General features: G+C 47.1%; 1 protein-coding gene across 2 annotated transcripts in view; it reads left to right on the forward strand.

Annotated features, from left to right (window-relative positions):
* The first annotated feature begins 2903 nt into the window (after positions 1-2903).
* tbce (tubulin folding cofactor E) overlaps positions 2904-15878 on the forward strand; it is a 49779-nt gene continuing 36804 nt past the window's right edge. Inside the window, exon 1 of one of the 2 annotated variants that reach the window (XM_055635159.1) lies at positions 2904-3048. The gene's annotated coding sequence lies outside the window, so the exon portion shown is untranslated. The remainder of the gene's footprint in view (positions 3049-15878) is intronic. The other variant, XM_055635158.1, reaches the window with a different exon arrangement.

Raw genomic sequence — 15878 nt, forward strand, 5'->3', positions numbered from 1 at the left:
CAGAGCAAGGAGGTCCTACCGCAGTTGCACAGGGCCCTGGTGAGACTGCACCTGGAGTATTGTGTGCAATTTTGGTCTGCTCATTTGAGGAAGGACATTCTTGCTATTGAGGGAGTGCAGCGTAGGTTCACCAGGTTAATTCCCGGGATGGTGGGACTGACTATGATGAAAGAATGGGTCGATTGAGCTTGTATTCGCTGGAATTTAGGATGAGAGGGAATCTTATAGAAACATAAAATTCTTAGAGGATTGGACAGGGTAGATGCAGGAAAAATTTTCCCGATGTTGAGGGAGTCCGGAACCAGGGGTCACAGTTTAAGAATAAGGGGTTGGCCATTTAGGACTGAGATGAGGAAAGACTTTTTCACCCAGAGAGTTGTGAATCTGTGGAATTCTCTGCCACAGAAGGCAGTGGACGCCAATTGACTTGATGTTTGCAAGAGAGAGTTAGATTTAGCTCTTAGGGCTAAGGGAATCAAGGGATATGGGGAAAAAGCTAAAACGGGGTACTGATTTTGGATGATCAGCCATGATCATATTGAATGGCGGTACTGGCTCGAAGGGCCGAATGGCCTATTTCTGTACCTATTTTCTATGTTACTTTTGAAGGTCCTCTCTGACGAGAATTCAGCAACATCCTCTCCCATTCTGTAATTCCTTCTGTTCTCAAACTCTCTTCTACATTTTCCATGATCTCCATTCCCTTTGTCCTGTTTTCACACCTTTCGCTTCCTTTATATACACTTCCTTATCTATGTACCTCCCACTCCCCTGACATCAGTCTGAAGAAGGGTCGCGACCCGAAACGTCACCCATTCCTCTCTCCTGAGATGCTGTCTAACCCGTAGAGTTACTCCAGTATTTTTTCTTTTTCTCTAAACAAGCACCTGCAGTTTCTATTTTAAACATGATAGTAGCAGAGAGCTGCAGCCAGCTGAGGTTAGCGGGAGGAGAGGGGGAGGGCGGTAAAGGGATAGCGATTCCAGCCACTTAATGCCCCGAAATAGCAAACGGAACTAAGATTCAGTTAAATGGAACGAACGGCGAGGCAGGAAGCAGGAGGAAGCTGACATTTTTAAATCGTTTTAGCAATTGAAGCAATCGATAACACGAACTGTAGAAAATGTAATTTAGGAATATCCAGCAAGTGAACAACATTTGTGTGGAGGAGTCAACATGCAGAAACAAACATTGCAGATGTTGGTTTACACAAAAAGACGATGTGCTGGAGAAACTCAGTAAGTCAGGCAGCATCTCTGGAGAACATGGATAAATGAAACGTCGTCTATCCATGTTCTCCGGAGATCAGCCGCATTACGCCAACATTTTTGTGGGTGGAGGAACGTTCCAGGCAAATGACTACCAAAGGCACCCGAGACCGACACATTTTCTCACCCAAGTCTATGAAATATTCTGATCATTTTAAACACCCGTTAATTACTTCTTAAAAACCCATCAATTCAACCGCTAGAAATACAATATAAAAACGTGGTACACGATGGGATATGGTGTTGCTTCTTTGTTTGTTTATTGTCTTTGGTTGGCCATTGCCGCAACATGCAAAACTTATTACATTTTTAACACATGAAGATAAACAGATTAAATGCGATAGGCCAGAGAGAAACTATCTTTTGTGCAGGGATCTGAAGCATGACCTAGAGAATAACATTAAACTTAAAAAACGGCAGGTGCTGAAAATTTGAGCAAATCCCAAAGAGCAGGAGGAACTCGGCGGGTCTGGCAGCATCTGTGGAGTGGAGATGATAGACACAACGTTTCGGGTCGGGGCACTTCTTCGGGGGGAGAATGCTGGAAAAGAGGCTTGGAGTTTGGGAGGCATGCAAGCAGCGAACCAAGGACTGGTACATGAACAGAAAAGATTTCGGGGGATATTGATAACACGCGAACAAACAGCTTGCTCGGCATCGATGAATTGACGTGAAGCTAGAAACAAAATGCTGGAGTAACTCAGCAGGTCAGGCAGCTTCTCTGGGGAAAAGAAGGATCGGGCCGTTTCTGACGCATCTGCAGACCCCTGAACTGATGTTTCCATGGCCTTTGACTGTGAATAAATCACACCCAGACAGTCCAGGGACGGAGTGGGGGAATCTCCCTGTCCGTCTGGGAGATTTCGGGGTCGCCGCGGGAGGTTGAGTGTTTTGTTGATAAAGTTGTCGTTATATTAATTTGATGATCGTTTGTTTGTAAAACTGTCAACACAGGCAGTCTTTGATAAAAGTATTTGTATAATTAAAAAAAAGACAGACCAGGGACAGTGGGAGGCGGCACCCGAGCGCCGTGGGCAACCTGCCCCCTCACCTGGAGCCCTCCCTCCCTCACCTGATGACAGCACCTGGAGCTCGCGCCGCTCACCTGTCACCTGATGACAGCACCTGGAGCCCTCCCTCACCTGTCACCTGATGACAACACCTGGAGCCCTCCCTCCCTCCCCTGCTGCCAGCACCTGGAGCCCCCCCCGCCTCCCTCACCTGTTACCTGATGGCAGCACCTGGAGCCCGCGCCGCTCACCTGTCACCTGATGACAGCACCTGGAGCCCTCCCTGCCTCCCTCACCTGTCACCTGATGGCAGCACCTGGAGCCCGCGCCGCTCACCTGTCACCTGATGACAGCACCTGGAGCCCTCCCTGCCTCCCTCACCTGTCACCTGATGGCAGCACCTGGAGCCCTCCCTCACCTGTCACCTGATGACAGCACCTGGAGCCCTCCCTCACCTGTCACCTGATGACAGCACCTGGAGCCCGCTCCCTCACCTGTCACCTGATGACAGCACCTGGAGCCCGCGCCGCTCACCTGTGACCGCGGGCAGCAGCAGCCGCTCCCTCACCTGTGTCCCTCGCGCGTGTTCACTGCCGTTTCCCGCGTCCCTCTCCCTCCCGCCGCCAGGGGCCGCCAGCGCCCAGCAACAGCAGCAGCCGCCGCCGGTCCCCGGTCTCCACACCAAACCCGTCCGTGCGGGAAACGGCGGCGCCTGGGCTGCAGTTCCGCCGCGTTGCCTGGAGACCGAGGGAGGCAGGAGGCGATGGCGGGTGAGTGAGTGAGTGAGTCAGTCTCTGTGGGACCAGCCTGGGCATCGCAGCGGCACTAGGGGGCGGGGAGCGGGGGGTGGAGGTCGCGGCCCCCGGCTGGCGGGGCGGGGCTGAGCAGGGCTGGAGGCCGATGCGGCTGGAGGGAGATGCGGCGGCGGCGGCGGCGGAGACCCCGGGAGGGAGGTGGAGGTGGAGGAGGGGATGATGGAGCCGGGATAACCCCTGTCCCGGGGTGAGGACCAGGCCGGGCCGGGCGAGGAGAGGAGAGGAGAGGCGAGAAGGTGAGGTGGGTTTATGACTGATTGCTGGATGGGCTGCACAGCGACGGCGACATGAGTCGGCTTTTCTTCATCCAATAAAACATCGTTTCAGTTGTGATCTGGTGAAAGTGTTTAGTGTGTGTTGCTAGGGAGACGACCCGTTTCCTCTGGCGAGGAGTCTCAACACAAATGTTAATACTGGAACAAGGCTAGTTAGCGATGGGTAGCTCCAACTCTCTCCAGAGCCTGTAGGGCAGAGACAGGCCCCTTTGGCTCTCTGTGTCCATGCCCTGGCTAATGGAGGACTCTTCACCTTCAAGGATTTATGGGTGAAACACCAACGTTGCTTTAATCATCAATCCCACTGGAGATCCACCATTCATGGAGCACTTTCCCAAAATACGTCAGTTTACAAGTACATAGATTAAATTCGGTTTGCATTTGTTTTCCCCATTTTATAATCTGGTCAGAAAAAATCAGTACCAAAGACTGTCCTCTCCACTAGCCATGTTATTTTTTTTGTTAATTGCTAATTGTACCTACTGCATTCATATCCAATTCATCAATGCAAATGACAAACAGTAAGAATCCCAGCAATGATTGCCCTGGTACATCACTGGTTTCCAATCACAAAAGCATCTCTTCAGCACCATCCTCTGCTCCCTGTGATCTAGCTCAATTTAGATCCAATTGTCAATTTGCATTGGATCACATGAGCTCTAATTATTTGGACTAGTCTACCGCATGGGCCCGCTGAAATGTTATGTCAACCATAACACTACACTGTCTCATCAATATATTATTTTATTTCTTCTAAAAGTTTAGTTAAACTAGTAAGGCAGGATCTCTCGTCAGTAAATTGTGCTGACTATCCCAGATCAAACACTGCACTTTCAATTGTAAATTATTCTTGTCCCTCATGATTTTTATTCCACCATGGGAACTGGGTGCCGGCAATTAGTTGCCCAGTTGCAATTGAGACTAGGGCTTTTAGTGGTTACCCTGGCAGATAAAATGCAGATCAGGTGTGATCTAATTAAATTACATAACAGACAGATGTTGAAATCTGCTCCTGTTCTTGTTTTCTCACTCATGCAGCATTTATCCTGTGGAACTTGCATCTTGATCTCTGTCTGGCCTTAAATCATCCTAAACTTCATTTGTTGGATACGTGGCTGTACAATGTTTAACTCCGCAGTGTACATTTTGTTAAAACCCAAGCAAATATATATTAGTGACCTCAAACATGCTGTGACCAGGTGCCAGCTCTTTGACACATCCTCGTACCTACCCCTTGACCAGGACCCCATAGACAAACACCCCATATCATCTCCCAAACTGCTACTGATTTCACCATATCTGGTGATCTCTCCTCCACATCCTCCAACCTTATCGTTCCCCAGCCCCACACTGCCTGTTTCTATCTCCTCCCCAATATCCACAAATGACTGCCCCAGCATCCTGCCTGCTGCTGTTCCACTGAACTCATCTCCACATACTTCGATTCCATCCGATTCCCCCCCCCCCCTTGTCCAGTCCATTCCTACCTACGTCCAAGACACCTCGTATGCCCTTCAACTCTTCAATAACTTTCATTCTCTAAGTCCCACCATTGCCTCATCTTCACCATGGATGTCAAATCCCTTTACACCACCATCCCCCACCAGGATGGTCTAAAGGCCCTCTTGTTTCTTCCAATAGGGATACAATCCTTTTCCCTCTACTAACATGATGGGTGATGGGGATGAAAGTTGGAAGAGTGGAGGGGCAGGATAAGGCCTGGCAGGTGATAGGCTGACACAGGTCTGGTGGATTATTTGATGGGCAGATGATTAGACAAAGACCAAAGACGAAAAGACAGAAAAAGGTGAGACAAAATAATTAAAGAATTGAGAATCACTTGCAAATGCACAATGCTAAAAACAATCAAATTCCTCTGACCCAAACTCACTACAGTTCCTTGTTTCTGCTTTTTACATTGTCTTTGCAAGTTTCTCATCTCTTCTTGTCTGGATTTTCTTTGATTGATTGAAAAATACAGCACGGAAACGGCCCACCGAGTCCATGCAAATCAACAGTTTACGCTGAGGTAGACATAAAATGCTGGAGTAACTCAGCAGGACAGGCAGCATATCTCGAGAGAAGGAATGGGTGACATTTCGGGTCAAGACCCTTCTTCAGACTGTTACGCTAGTTCTACGTTATTTCACTTTCACCTATCTGACCAGTTAGATTTCTTTGCAGCAAACTAATTGTGGTATTTACAAGTTTAATTGCTTCAAAGAAATGAAGATTCCATTTATTATAACAGTAGGTATGCAAACTTTATTTGTAAGGAGTGGCATGGTGGTGCTGCATTAGAGTAGCTGCCTTATAACGCCAGAGACCTGGGCTCGATCCTGACTATGGGTGTAGTCTGAACAGAGTTTGTACGTTCTGCCTGACTCCGCATGGGTTTCTCCGAGACATAGAAACATAGAAAATAGGTGCAGGAGTAGGCCATTCGGCCCTTCGAGCCTGCACCGCCATTCAATATGATCATGGCTGATCATCCAACTCAGTATCCCGTACCTGCCTTCTCTCCATACCCCCTGATCCCCCCCAGCCACAAGGGCCACATCTAACTCCCTCTTAAATATAGCCAATGAACTGGCCTCAACTACCCTCTGTGACAGAGAGTTCCAGAGATTCACCACTCTCTGTGTGAAAATCTTTTTTCTCATCTTGGTCCTAAAGGGTTTCCCCTCTATCCTTAAGCTCTGACCCCTTGTCCTGGACTTCCCCAACATTGGGAACATTCTTCCTGCATCTAGCCTGTCCAACCCCTTAAGAATTTTGTAAGTTTCTAAAAGAAACTTTGGTCTCCTAATCTGAGGAAAGACATTCTAGCTATAGAGGGAGTACAGAGAAGGTTCACCAGACTGATTCCTGGGATGGCAGGACTTTCATATGAAGAAAGACTGGATAGACTCGGCTTGTACACGCTAGAATTCAGAAGATTGAGGTGGGATCTTATAGAAACTTACAAAATTCTTAAGTGGTTGGACAGGCTAGATGCAGGAAGATTATTCCCGATGTTGGGGAAGTCCAGAACATGGGGTCACAGTTTAAGGATAAGAGGGAAATCTTTTAGGACCGAGATGAGAAAATCATTTTTTACACAGTGGTGAATCTGTGGAATTCTCTGCCACAGAAGGTAGTTGAGGCCAGTTCATTGGCTATATTTAAGAGGGAGTTAGATGTGGCCCTTGTGGCTAAAGGGATCAGGAGGTATGGAGAGAAGGCAGGGATGGGACACTGAGTTGGATGATCAGCCAGGATCATATCGAATAGCGGTGCAGGCTCGAAGGGCTGAATGGCCTACTCCTGCACCTATTTTCTATGTTTCTAAGATCCCACCTCAATCTCCTAAATTCTAGCGAGTACAAGCCGAGTCTATCCAGCCTTTCTTCATATGAAAGTCCTGACATCCCAGGAATCAGTCTGGCAGACAGGAAGCAAGTCAAGTCAAGTCAAGTCAAGTTTATTTGTCACATACACATACGAGATGTGCAGTGAAATGAAAGTGGCAATGCTCGCGGAACAACAAAACAACCAAACAAATTATAAACACAATCATAACACACATATTATTTTACATAATAAATAATAGAAGGAAAAACGTTCTGTACAGTTAGTCCCTGGTGAGAAAGGCGTTTACAATCCGAATTGCCTCTGGGAAGAAACTCCTTCTCAACCTCTCCGTTCTCACTGCATGGCAACGGAGGCGTTTGCCTGACCGTAGTGGCTGGAACAGTCCGTTGCAGGGGTGGAAGAGGTCTCTCATGATTTTGTTTGCTCTGGAGTTGCACCTCCTGTTGTATAGTTCCTGCAGGGGGGTGAGTGAAGTTCCCATAGTGCGTTCGGCTGAACGCACTACTCTCTGCAGAGCCTTCTTGTCCTTGGCAGAGCAATTCCCGAACCAGATGGTAATGTTCCCGGCCGGACAAGATGCTTTCCACCGCCGCTGCGTAGAAGGACTGGAGGATCCTCGGAGACACTCTGAATTTCCTCAATTGCCTGAGGTGGTAAAGGCGCTGCCTTGCCTTACTCACCAGTGCTGAGGCGTGTGATGACCATGTCATATCCTCAGAGATGTGGACTCCCAGATATTTAAAACAGTTCACCCTATCCACAGGATCCCCATTTATACTCAATGGAGTGTACGTCCTCGGATGATGTGCCCTCCTAAAGTCCATGATCAGCTCCTTCGTTTTTTTGATGTTCAAGAGGAGGCTGTTCTCCTGGCACCAGAGTGCTAGATCAGCCACCTCCTCCAAAGAGTAGAAGTTAACGGGTCCTTTTCAGAATGGCAGGCAGTGACTAGTGGGGTACCGCAAGGCTCAGTACTGGGACCCCAGCTATTTACTAGGTGGTGTCCCAGCACTGAGCCTTGCGGTACCCCACTAGTCACTGCCTGCCATTCTGAAAAGGACCCGTTAACTTCTACTCTTTGCTTCTTGTCTGCCAGCCAGTTCTCTATCCACATCAATACTGAATCCCCAATACCGTGTGCTTTAAGTTTATGTGGGACCTTGTCGAAAGCCTTCTGAAAGTCCAGATACAACACATCCACTGGTTCTCCCTTATCCACTCTACTAGTTACATCCTCGAAAAATTCTATAAGATTCGTCAGACATGCTTTACCTTTCATAAATCCATGCTGACTTTGTCCAATGAATTCACCACTTTCCAAATGTGCTGCTATCCCATCTTTAATAACTGACTCCTTACCGATGTTAGACTAACTGGTCTGTAATTCCCCGTTTTCTCTCTCCCTCCCTTTTTAAAAAGCGGGGTTAAATTAGCTACCCTCCAATCCTCAGGAACTACTCCAGAATCTAAAGAGTTTTGAAAAATTATCACTAATGCATCCACTATTTCTGGAGCTACTTCCTTAAGAACTCTGGGATGCAGCCTATCTGGCCCTGGAGATTTATCGGCCTTTAATCCATTCAATTCACCTAACACCACTTCCTGGCTAACCTGGATTTCACTCAGTTCCTCCATCTCCTTTGACCCGCGGTCCCCTGCTATTTCCGGCAGATTATTTATGTCTTCCTTAGTGAAGACGGAACCAAAGTAGTTATTCAATTGGTCCGCCATGTCCTTGTTCCCCATGATCAATTCACCTGTTTCTGACTGCAAGGGACCTACATTTGCTTTAACTAATCTCTTTCTCTTCACATATCTATAAAAACTTTTACAGTCAGTTTTTATGTTCCCTGCCAGTTTTCTTTCATAATCTATTTCCCCTTTCCTAATTAAGTCCTTTGTCCTCCTCTACTGGTCTCTGAATTTCTCCCAGTCCTCTGGTAGGCTGCTTTTTCTGGCTAATTTGTACGCTTCATCTTTTGCTTTGATACTATCCCTGATTTGCCTTGTTATCCACGGATGCACTACCTTCCCTGATTTATTCTTTTGCCAAACTGGGATGAACAATTGTTGTAGTTCATCCATGCAGTCTTTAAATGCCTTCCATTACATATCCATCGTCAACCCTTTAAGAATTAATTGCCAGTCAATCTTGGCCAATTCACGTCTCATACCCTCAAAGTTACCTTTCTTTAAGTTCAGAACCATTGTTTCTGAATTAACAATGTCACTCTCCATCCTAATGAATTAACAATGTCACTCTCCATCCTAATGAAGAACTCAACCATATTATGGTCACTCTTGCCCAAGGGGCAACGCCCAACAAGACTGCCAACTAACCCTTCCTCATTACTCAATACCCAGTCTAGAATAGCCTGCTCTCTCGTTGGTTCTTCTACATGTTGGTTTAGAAAACTATCCCACATACATTCCAAGAAATCCTCTTCCTCAGCACCCACTGCCAATTTGATTCACCCAATCTATATGTAGATTGAAGTCCCCCATTATAACTGTTTTACTTTTATTGCACGCATTTCTAATTTCCTGTTTGATGCCATCCCAAACTTCACTTCACTAACACCCACTAGCCCCTTGGCTGATCATCCAAAATCAGTACAGGTGCACAACCTTTTATCCGACGATCCAAATAACGAAAACCTCCGAATAGCGGCCATTTTTTCGGTCCTTGAAGAAAGGTCCTTGAAAACGTTCACCGAGGGCGGCCCGCAGAGGTGACAGCGGAACCTCCGGTCGGTCCTCGAAGAAAGGGGAACTAAATCCCCATTCATAAAAGAGGTGAGGGTATATTGCGCGGGAGGGTTAATAATTGACAATATGCTGCTACCTGCCCGCTGAGTTAAAAAGTTCCCACGGTAGACACGATACACAGTGTATCGTGAGTCTTGCGTGGGAACTTTTTAACTCAGCGTGCAGGCAGCAGCAAATTGTCGCTCCCTTCAGTTTCACCCCACCTACACCCCTCTGCTTCCTGGCCATGTGTGTGACCCCTTCCCTCCCCTCTCCAGCTCCCCGCTCATTGCACTGGCGCGGGGGCTTTGCACTGTCTTCAAGTCGGCGATGCCTGCAGCACAGAGCAGTCACCGGAGACGTAAGGACCAACGGGACACCGACTCCCAGGCCCACCGCAAGCACGGAGAACCCAGAGACCCACAGCCAGCAGCAGCCCAACCCCGTTCCAACTCCAGAGGAAAACTGCAAACTGGCCGGAGACGTCAGGACCACCAGAAGCCGCTCCCCAATGGGCCGCTACGGCGACAAGTGGCAGTTCGCCCACAGCCCGAGCTGCGCCGTCTCATCGGGACACCGACCCCCCAGGCCCACTGCAAGCACGGAGATCCCAGATCAGCAACTCCAGCCCAGCCCCGTTCCAACTCCAGAGGAACACGCAGTGTATGGGTAGAAGTTGATGGTGTGCAAGGTACTTCTTGTTCTTGGGGTCGCGCAGCTCGGGCTGTGGGCGAACTGCCACTTGTCGCCGTAGCGGCCCATCGGGGAGCGGATTCCTCTGGAGTTGGAGGGGGAGGGGGGTATTGTGCTGTTTGATCGCCCCCTACTATCCCAGGGACAGGGAGACAGGACGTTCACCGAGGGCGGCCCGCAGAGGTGACAGCGGAACCTCCGGTCGGTCCTCGAAGGGGAACTAAATCCCCATTCATAAAAGAGAAGGGGAGGGTATATTGTGCGGGAGGGTTAATAATTGACAATCTGCTGCTACCTGCCCGCTGAGTTAAAAAGTTCCCACGGTAGACATGATACACAGTGTATCGTGAGTCTTGCGTGGGAACTTTTTAACTCGGCGTGCAGGCAGCAGCAGATTGTCGCTCCCTTCAGTTTCACCCCACCTACACCCCTCTGCTTCCCGGCCATGTGTGTGACCCCTTCCCTCCCCTCTCCAGCTCCCCGCTCATTGCATCGGCGTGGGGGCTTTGTACTGTCTTCACGACGGCGATGGCTGCAGGTCAGTGCAGTCACCGGAGACGTCAGGACCAATTGGACGTCGACCACCAGGCCCACCGCAAGCACAGAGATCCCAGAGACCCACAGCCAGCAACGGCCCAGCCCAGCCCCGCTCCAACTTCTTCTGCCGGGATCAAGGCGCAAACTCGCGACCTTGCGGATATGAGCCGAGCACTCTACCACTAAGCCAGCCATTATAATCTACGCAAAAAAATTTCCATTCCGAAGACCGACAAATTCTGAATTACGAAAGGTGTCTGGTCCCAAGGTTTTCGGATAAAAGGTTGAGCACCTGTATCCTGCTTTTCCCCCATATCCCTTGATTCGTTTAGTCCTAAGAGCTAAATCTAACTCTCTTGAAAACATCCAGTGAATTGGTCTCCACTGCCTTCTGTAGCAGAGAATTCTACAGACTCGCAACGCTCTGGGTGAAAAAGTATTTCATCTCAGTCCTAAATGGAGTACCCTTATTCTTAAACTGTGACCCCTAGTTCTGGACTCCCCCAGCATCTGAAACATTTTTCTGGCATCTACCCTGTCCAATCCTCTAGAATTTGATGTTTCTATAAGATCCTCTCTCAACCTTCTAAATTCCAGCAAATACAGGCCCAGTTGGCCCTTTCTTTCATCACATGTCAGCCCCGCAATCCCGGGAATTAACCTGGTGAGCCTACGCTGCACTCCCTGAATAGCAATAATGTCCTTCCTCAAATTAGGAAACCAAAATTGCACACAATACTCCAGGTGTAGTTCACCAGGGCCCTGTACAACTGCAGTAGGACCTCATTGCTCCCCCAAATTATTTTGCAATGAAGGCCAACATGCCTTTGGCTTTCTTCACTGCATGCTGTACCTGCATGCTTACTTTCAGTGACTGATGTGCAAGCACACCCAGGTCTCGTTGCACCTCCCCTTCTCTAAATCTGACACCATTCAGATAATAATCTGCCTTGCTGTTCTTGCCACCAAAGTGGATAACCTCACATTTATCTACATTATACTGCATCTGCCATGCTTCTGCCCACTCACCCAGCCTATCCAAACCCTGCAGCCTCATAGCATCCTCCTCGCATCCTCCTCGCAGCTCACACTGCCACCCAGCAGTGTCATCCGCAAACTTAGAGATGACGTTTAATTCCCTTATCTAAATCGTTAATATATATTGTAAACAACTGGGGTCCCAGCAACGAGCCTTGTGGCACCCCACTAATCACCTACCATTCTGAAAAGGACCCGTTAATTCTTACTTTCAGTTCCTCCCTCCCACTAGATCCTCAGTCCCCTCGTATTTCCGGGAGATTGTTTGTGTCTTCCTTAGTGAAGACAGAACCAAAGTACTCGTTGACTGTTCTGCCATTTCCGTGTTTCTCATTATAAATTCACCTGTCTCTGACTGTACGGGACCTACATTTGTCCTCACTAATCTGTTCCTTTTTACATACCGTTAGAAACTTTTACAGTCAGTTTTTATATATCCTGCAAGCTTTCATTCATGCTCGTTTTCCCAGTCTTAATTAACCCCTTTGTCCTCCTCTGTTGAGTTCTAAATTTCTCCGAGTCCTCTAGTTTGCCGCTTCTTCCTTGGCTTTAACACTATCCTTGATTTCCCAGGTTGAGTCGCCTTCCCAGTTTTATTTTTTCGCCAGACAGGGATGAACAATTTCTGGAGTTCATCCATGCAGTCTTTAAATCTTTGCCATTGCATCTCCACCGTCAACCCTTTAAGTATAATTTGACTGTCTATCCTAGCCAATTCCCAACTCATACCTTCAAAATCTCCTTTATTCAAGGGGCCTTGCACAACAAGATCACTAACTAATCCGCCCTCATTACACAATACCCAGTCTAGGATGGCCTGCTCTCTAGTCGGTTCCTTTACATATTGGTTTAAAAATCCATCCTGTATACATTCCAGGAAATCTACCTCCTCAGCACTGTTACCAATTTGGTTGACCCAATCTATGATTAAAGTCATACAGGTTTATAGATGAATTTGCTTCTGTAAATTGTGAATTGTCCCTAGTGTGTCAGACCGTGCTAGTGTATGGGTGATCCCTGGTCTGCGCAGACTCGATGGTCCGAAGGGCCATTTCCCCCGCTGAATATCTAAATTCTACTAAATTTTGTTGTGCATTATCGTGAAGGTTTTAGGCCACTTGTTGCATGAGTGCTCCTTAACTTTATTACACTCTTAAGATTGGAAGTTCTTCAGTACATAGCTAATATATATTTTGGCGACATTTTGGAGATACAAGGAACTGCAGATGCTGGTTTGGAAAAAATTACACAAAGTGCTGGAGTAACTCATCGGCTCAGGCAGCATCTCTGGAGAACATGAATAGGTGATGTTTTGGGTCAGAACCCTTTTTCACAGGAGACATTTTGGTGCCTTTCTCCAGATGCTGCCTGACCTGCTAAGTTCCTCCAGCACTTTGTGTTTTGCTCAGGATTCCAGCATCTGCAGACTTTTGTATCTTTATTTGATGGCATTGATATGAACCAGGATGATGGGCGATGGCTTTGTTCCTTCCACCCCCTCCCACCCTGCACCCCCATGCTTTACAAAAAGATGTTCTTTCTTTGGGTATTGACCAAAGTTCCTTCATTTTGGCCAACTTCACCCTTCACCTGAAATCCTTGCAGGTTGCTATGCTACTTCCCACATCCCTTCTCTTAAATATGTTGGGCTCTTCCAAACTGTGTCCACCTTTTCCTGATCTCCAAGTTCAACTTGGGTATAAAATGAATACCCAATCTTACTCAACCCCCAAGGACTACCTGACCCTAACCAGAGATGTATGATTATTATGATGGCCAACCTGTTCTAAGTCCACCACACATAGTCAGGTCTAGGCCCTCCAGAGGGTGCTGCTCTGAGCCAGGGCTCCACCAGTTTGACAGTGGGCATCACCTTGGACATTGTCTTTGGGGAGTTATGAAGGGGGTGGGAGGTTGAGGGAGCTTTATACGTCAGAGGTGCACGACCCTGATGCCCAACTACGGATTCCATCCCTGTCTCTGATAACTGAGCAGAAGGGAACCAAACTATTTGTAACCTTGGAATTGTACTTGACCCCTGAGGTGAACTGCATAGCAATGTCTGTGCTAACACTGCTGCCTCTGCAACATCACTTCCTCTGCAGCTCCCACCTTCCTCAGCTACTACGCTGCTGAAACACTTGTCCTTATCTTTGTTACCTCTAGACTTGACTATTCCAGTGAGTATACTGTTGCCTGGCCGTCCTATCCTTGATAAACTTGATCACATCCCAACTCTTTCCATGTTTCATTCATCCATCATCTCTGTACTTGCTGACATGCTTTGCCTCCTTATAACCATATAACCATATAACAATTACAGCACGGAAACAGGCCATCTCGACCCTTCTAGTCCGTGCCGAACACATAATCTCCCCTAGTCCCATATACCTGCGCTCAGACCATAATCCTCCATTCCCTTCCCATCCATATAACTATCCAATTTATTTTTAAATGATAAAAACGAACCTGCCTCCACCACCTTCACTGGAAGCTCATTCCACATAGCTACCACTCTCTGAGTAGTTAAGTAATCCTTGGCCTAGTTTTGAAATCCTCCAGGGTTTCAGTCCACTGCTTTCCTTCTGTTTACTTCCTCCTGCTTTGCGACTCTACACTTTGTTTATGGTTATCCATTTCTAGCCTTTCTCTTACAGTGCCATTCAATCATTACACCATTGGCATCAATGGTCCGAAGCTCTGGTAATGAAAATTGCTCGTTCTAAGCTTCCCCCCAGTCTAGTTTCAGTCAAAAATCACTGAGTCAAGCACGTGCGCATCTAAACTTTATTTTGACAAAACACAATTACAGTTCCTACTACTGTACCTAACCACCGCGGGTCCGATCCTCGTACCTGCTTGATCAAGCCCCCTTGGCCTCACTCAAACAGAGACACTCCAGAAGGTAACGCAGTCCTAAGCGCTCTCCCAGAAGATCGACACAGGACCTCGTGGTACTGGACTCCTCGAGGGGCCAACCCACATGGGGGTGGTCTCTTTACAATCCAATTACAGATATCGATAAATCCTACACATGACAGACATTTCCCTAACCCAATAATACACTGGGGAATACATTGTAGTCAACAGTTTCTCAGAGGAAACGAACATTGCAACATGTGCCCTGATATGCAAGAAAACCAGACAAGGCTCAATACTTAATCCAATCAACATCCAGCAAAGTAGCTTTGCAACATTATTTACAATGTGTATGTCTGGTTTGCATTCATCCAATTCATTCTATACATTTTGCACTTAATTGTCAGGGTCTGCAGATGTTCCCATTCTCTTCCTGCAGCTCTGATCTAGGCTCTAGAGAAACTGGCACCATTCTGCAGCTTGTCCCATTTCTACAGAAAGTACTTTTAAATTGACCAAATGGCCCAGCAGCCCAGAAGCCTTTACTCAATTTTAGGGTCCTGGCATCTCCAATTTGGCCAGAATTAACAGTAATTCCTCCATAAACTACTGTGTACTGCTTTTCCTTTAAAATGTTGCTTGATCAACCTTGATGTGTGATTTGTTTCAAGTTTTGATTCACAGCTATCATTGGTTTGTATTCTTGTTATTTTTTCTGTCAAGTGGTTGTTTTAGATTTACTTTTGCTATAACCCATATTCATAAAGTACGTTACTTATGTAATTGCACACCTGTAAAGGGCCTGTCCCACTTACGCAATATTTTTTTGGCGACTTGCTGGCACCCGTCATAGTCGCAGTAGGTCGCCGTTAAAAATCCAGCGGCAACCAGAAAAAGGTACGACTCTTTGGGCGACTACTCACGACCAAACAGGCGTCACCACGACCATACAGGCGACATGTCGCAGGGTGACGCCTATATGGTCGTGAGTCGTCGCCCATGGAGTCCTACCTTTTTCTGGATTTTCAACATGTTTGAAAATTTTCGGCGACCTACTGCGTCTATGACGGGTGCCGGCAAGTCGCCGAGAAAAAATTGCGTAAGTAGGACAGGCCCTTTATCATATAGAGTGGCTACTGGATGATGTAATATATATATTTTTTCTCAACAAATTGCTGACTGTTTCTGATAATGAAAAACATGTTACAAAATATTTTGGATATTAGAAGATAGAACAAAATTGGATCCTCTAAATTTTTTTTAATTAAAAAAAAAACATTT

The sequence above is a fragment of the Leucoraja erinacea genome, chromosome 5 (genome assembly GCF_028641065.1).
Source record: "Leucoraja erinacea ecotype New England chromosome 5, Leri_hhj_1, whole genome shotgun sequence".
Classification (NCBI taxonomy): domain Eukaryota; kingdom Metazoa; phylum Chordata; class Chondrichthyes; order Rajiformes; family Rajidae; genus Leucoraja; species Leucoraja erinaceus.